We start from the raw sequence: 6,219 nt of genomic DNA, 5'->3' as shown, positions 1-6,219 counted from the left end.
ATGGGTAGTCTACGTAAGTATTCTTTCGCGGATATTAGTTTAAGGTACTTTCGCCCGATCTTGTTTGGGCGGAGACTCTTAACCTATCCTTGCGAGGTTTACAACACACTTGCTCTCTATGTTTTGTGTATTCTCTTGTTTGTTGCTTTGTCGTATGTCCTTTCTTATTTGGTTCCTCACATCTTCAAATTACTAATCTGATTCGGGAGAGAGATTTATTCGAATGAGGGAAGTATACGACAATCTACTTGCTGGCGACTCCTAAAATAAAAGAGAGAAAAATGAACGAAAACAGTAAGATTCTTAATTAGGAAGCTAATTAAATTGAGGTGGACCAGTCTCCACATTACCCAAAAGGTCCATACTGCTCGGTACCTAGTCGACTGCTGGATGTAGGCTTCGGTCGGCGACCAGGTGGAAAGTTGTCGGGTGGAAGTTGTCCAGGTTGAAGCATGTCGGATGGAACTAGGTCAGGTGGACGCAGACCGAGTGAAATTAGACCCAATAAATTATCTCAGAAAGCCAATCAAACACAAGGTTGAAAAAAAAAGGGAGAAGAAGAAATGAGCGAGAAGTGATCAAAATTTCTTTCTTTTTTTAAAAATGAAGAGATACGCACAGTCATTCTTTTCACTAAACATATCATTTTTACAAATAATTAACATGTCGGCCAATCATGGCTGGGCCGAACATATTTCTTATGAAAAACTAAAAATTACAGACAAAAAAAATTGACAAGAAGCCTTATTTGTTATGAATTTTTTATCTTTCAATATTATTGCAACTGCACTTCCAATAAGTAAAAGACTTGAAGACTTCACGTATGATAGAAAACATCAGAAATCTGTAGCGTATCAACCATCCGACCTGAACTGGCTTTCTAGCCGACCTCCTTTTGGTCGGACGACACTCCTGACAACCTCATTTAGTCGAACAACACCCCAACCAGCCTAATTTTACTTGGCCTAATTTCACTCGACCCAATTCTGCCCAATTTAATTCTTCACGACCTAACTCCACTCGATCTCTTTCCGCCCTACCTAATTCCACCAGGCATACGACTACTAGTTCTAATTTCATCTGACCTGCTTCCACCATGCCCAATTTCACCCGACCACTTTTTCAGCTGGCAACCAACAGATGCTCAGATCAACCGTTCAACGATGCATGGAGCAGTTTGCACCAACACAAAAGGCCAAAATAACATGTACTGCCCTCATTAAAGCAAGAATAATTTTGAAACATTATTTTTTTCTTGTCCTTTTCTATAAAAAGGAGAATCTCTAACATGTAAAATGACTCTCTCTTGGGCTTTCCTTTCTCAACCCCACATGCTAGGAGAGTTCTTCACTTCCCTTCTCTTGTAATCACTATTTTTAGTGAAATAAAAGTAGTCAAAGAGCCAGGGAACACCCTTCTTCGCCCCCCAAACGACAAACCTTGCTCTCTCTTTCTTTATCTTTCTCGCTAATCTCGCATTTTTTGTTATGGGCATGGTCTACATAACAAATCTGATTTCAACAGAATTCATACATAACAGAATGCATGCATTGTCATTAGAATTTTAAAGTTGATTAAATCAAAATCAAACAAAATAAATCAAATTTTATTTTTATTCAATTTTATGATGTTATACATTTCATTTAGTTAGTCTAATTTTGTTTCTCATTTAATTTGATTTAATTAAACAAAATAAATCCTAATTGCACTCCCTTGGATGCCAATTGACCACATGGGAAGTGGATTGGAAAATGTAAATAGATAGAAATAGAAGTCCCTTGGCCTATACAAATTGTAGTTATGGACATGATTATGCGAGTAAATATGCAGAACAAATTTTAAAGAAAGCTGCTTTTAAATGGGGAGATTTTGAGGCGGCGCTTTTAGTGCTAAATTACCTAACTTAATATATTTCATATGAGATTTAATTCTTATAAAATACTTTTTTTACTTATAAAGCAGGATTTTCTTGGTTTTCATCCTTTAATTAGATTGTCATAATAATCATTAACTTAGAATTTTGATTTTATAAAATTGTCAAAATTATTAATTTCAATAGTAATAATAATAATAATAGCTTGAATTGATATTGACTTGAGCTTCTGCTCAATTTCAAATAGCATGAAATTTGGCAAAGGCTTGACCATCTTATTAACTCGAGGATATTCTCCACAGCAGCTGCCGCTCTAAACGAACCATAAGTCTTTATATTCGCTCGTGTTTGAAATGATATTTTACTCAAAATTGACTTCTTTTTATCTCTGCATTAACTTAACAAGCTAAACTCGATGATGGTCAGTGATATTGATCATGTCCTTCTTGATAATTAATTTGTAAAATTATTATTTTGTGCTGAAAAATTCTCAATGATTTAGATAAATTAAATTTTAGCTCGATAAAAATATTTAATGGGAGAGAAAAATTAAATATTACCTCAATAAAATATAAAAAAACAATGACGTGATAAAAGACAACAACATTTTAATGTGAAAATTCTTTAAGAAAATAATGGGGACTAAAATAATCAACTATTTAATTGAGCAAACAAAATTCCACTCTTTCCCCCAATTAGATAATACAATATTAAAATCTTATTAATTTTTGTTAGTCCTGATGCTGTTATGATAAGGATCTTTGGATGATAATATCAATTAAGTGTTCAAACAAAGATATCATAAAGATAACAGTTGACCAACAACAATCTTATAATAATAATATGACTATAATAGAGTTTAGTGGCGATCAATGATGATTGTTGTTTCTCGTTGGCTTCCACCTCTCTTCGTTAATGTGGATGATGATGAGCTATTTATAATTTTTTAGAGTAACATTTTAATAAGTTTGATAAAAATATCAAAACATTTCATGAGACTACATGAGCTTAAAAATAAGTAATATTAGATCAGTTGATTTTTACTCAGTGAACATCTCAATTTGACTATAAACTTGTTAAATTTGAAATTTATCTGACTTTCAATTATATTTCAAAAGTTTGAAAGACTCATTTGGGTTGCTGTCTCCACGACATGCCCACCCTTCCAAGCCACTGACTCTATGACACACACTAGCATTTGGGCCGATGTCTCTAAACACACCCATTCAATTATTGTTTTGAAGGTTCAATTATATTTCAAGATGATTGGTTTAATTTAAAATTTGTTAAAATCGAAGCTCAGATAATCACGATTCAACACAAAAATATCTAATCTAAAACTAACTGAGAACCATGTCTAATGATGGGATGTTTTTATGATATATTGTTAATATGTTCAGAAATTAATATGTATGCAAGCCTTATTTTGTACATGTTTTTTATGTATTTATGCATGCAAACATATATTTAAAACTCTTATATTTATTTTGAGACAACCATAAATAATAATTAATAAGTTATTCAGATATTGCATCCATCGAAAAATAAGTATAGAAAATTTAAATTCCTTCATTTTAAAATAATACAGAAATGATTTAGTTTTACAATAAAATAAATAAAACTACAATCATGTGCCAATAAAGCCCTGCGAAGCCCCAACTTTTTAATGGGCCAGAGTACAAGGCCTTAATGGAGCCACATATAAAAAAAACAGGATACTTAGATGTCTAAGGCCCAAGACATAATTAGCAAATTTAATATATTTAAATTCTGCGCTATTTTTTTTATTTATGTATACTAATTAAATGTTTTAATTCTGTTTTAACAAAGCTATCAACTTGATCAATCAACATAGTATCATTGATCACGCCATTGATTAAGTCTATTTTAATAATTTGCAGTGATTAGTAAATTATGAATAAAAAATATGGGCATTAACGTACATTCCACCTAATTCCTATGTATTATATATATATATATCTAACAGCTAAACATCATTTTTTACATTTATAACATCCAATTCTTATATATGTAAAAGTTGAAGTGTTTGTGTTTGGGTATGTAAATATGTTGGACTTTAGGGGCATGTATGTAAATCTACCTCAAAAATAATTGTTAACTTTACCAACTAAATATAAAGCTATAAGAATTTAACCGTAGAGTATATAATTTATCTAAATTTATCAAAATAAATCAATAACAAATGATGCCATCAATTATAGCATGATTTATGAATATTATCAAATAACCTTTTTTATGAATTCATATCAAATAAATTATTTTTTCAGAACAAAAAAAAAATTATATATGTAAATAGAGGGGGATGGGGTGTTCCTTAGTCCGATAACTCATTTTATTCTATAAAAAAAAGTATGTTACAAAGAGGGGTGAGCCCAGAGTCCCAATACATCTTCTAGCCATTATATTTAAAGAAGATAGGAGAGGCAAAAAATATAAAAACTGCAAATTTAGCATTGGTTTAAAGAGAGGAACAAAAAACATTCAAGTCTCATGATTTTGGAATGTTAGACTGCCTTAAGATTAGTGCAGACTTAGTTGACCATGCCCAAAGAATAAATCGTGAGAGTGAAGCAATAAGGTTGACAAGGGAGGAGGATGGAGTGTTTATGGGGCCAGTGACCTATTTTTTCTCATAAGAAAATATATTACAAAAAGAGGAGAGCCTAGAGTGCCTATACATGAAAAATTATAGATTTGAGATTTAGCTTTGCTTTAAAGAAAGGAACAAAGGGCATTCTAGTTCCCTAGTTTAGGACCATTAGACTGGCTTAAGAACGGTGCATACCATTTTTGAATATACAATACATACATACATCTTATATATATATATATATATAGACACACACACACACACACACACACACACTTATGTATGTATGTGAAGAGCTCACTTACATCTCTTAGTACTTTCAAGAAATAAAATACTTAGGTTGGTGAATTTAAATTCTCTACACCTACTTATAACAATGACATTTATAATTAAATACTTTTAATTCAATTTTATAATTTGATATATAATATAATAAAAAATAATACAAGAAGCTGAAAATAATTTAAAATATAAACCATTTTATCTATAATTGCAATCTTTGATTAGATATAATAATTATCCCAACCTTCTTCAATTATCTACAAATCTTGGTCCATCTAAGCCATCGCTCCATTTTAAGGATTTGCTCATCTCAATATCTAAAATACCTTTAGTTGTCCACCAACTTCAATGTATTCGATCAATTCCCTTTTTAAAGGACCTTGTTAGTTATCATTATCCATTCTACAATATTAGGTATATTAATATTTTTCTTAAGAAAGTAACTTACTTTAATTGTCTATAATTATTATCAAATTTGAGCTATTCAAACTCACCTTCACTTATAAGAAGAATTAACATGGCAACCCTCAATTGTAATCATGACATTCATGTTCCATCTCATCACCACCTTCAAATTGTGCCATCTCCACCTATAAGGAATGGTCAATCCAACCATTTTTAGTGGACTTCATAACCTTCCTATTATGATTTCAAGCCGTGCTATCTCCTTCTTTATGGGAGGTTCTATCTAATAATTTTCAATAACCAATATAACCATCCTTTGTAGCTTCGCATGCCATTGTTGGATTATACCTTCATCACTTCTATAGAAGGATCAATTAAACCTTTTTTAACATCCTCTATGATAGTAAAGTGCTACTTTATCACTTGATTTGATCATATCATCTCGAAATCGGATGATTGACCTTAATATCCTTAGTAGGTTTTATGACATTTATGCATAATATCTTCATATTATTCTTTCTCTAGTGTTAGGGGATGGCTCACTTTGCTAGACTAGTCGTATTGTCTCCACCTTTACAAGAGGATTGGATAAAGATGTTTTAAGTGGCCTCTGAATCCAACTTATGCAATTATGATTGTCTTTATCAAATTTTGTGCAATTGACTCTAAGAGTATAATCTTAGGTTGTTTATTTGCTTTGATGCATAGTGAGCAAAATTAATGTATTTCAATTGTAAAATTAAAATAAATTAATAAATAGATCACACAAAATCAAATCAAATCAAATCATTGTTTGGTTTAATTATGGTTGGATCAAAATAAAATTAACTTAATACTAAGCATAATAAATCTTAGCTTTAATAATATATATTAAGAAGAATATTGGGTAATTTTCGTTAAAATACATATATGCTTATATTGTAGAACGAATAATAACTATATTGATATTTATCGCTTATCTGTTTACTAATATTTAGTGAATTATACATGAAAAGTTATTATAACAAATTTTTTTTTATTTTATCGATTATATACATCAAAATTAAAC

This window comes from Phalaenopsis equestris, unplaced genomic scaffold (assembly GCF_001263595.1).
Source record: "Phalaenopsis equestris unplaced genomic scaffold, ASM126359v1 Scaffold000134, whole genome shotgun sequence".
Classification (NCBI taxonomy): Eukaryota; Viridiplantae; Streptophyta; class Magnoliopsida; order Asparagales; family Orchidaceae; genus Phalaenopsis; species Phalaenopsis equestris.
The sequence above is the reverse complement of the archived record's forward strand: the minus strand, read 5'-3'. Positions refer to the sequence as shown.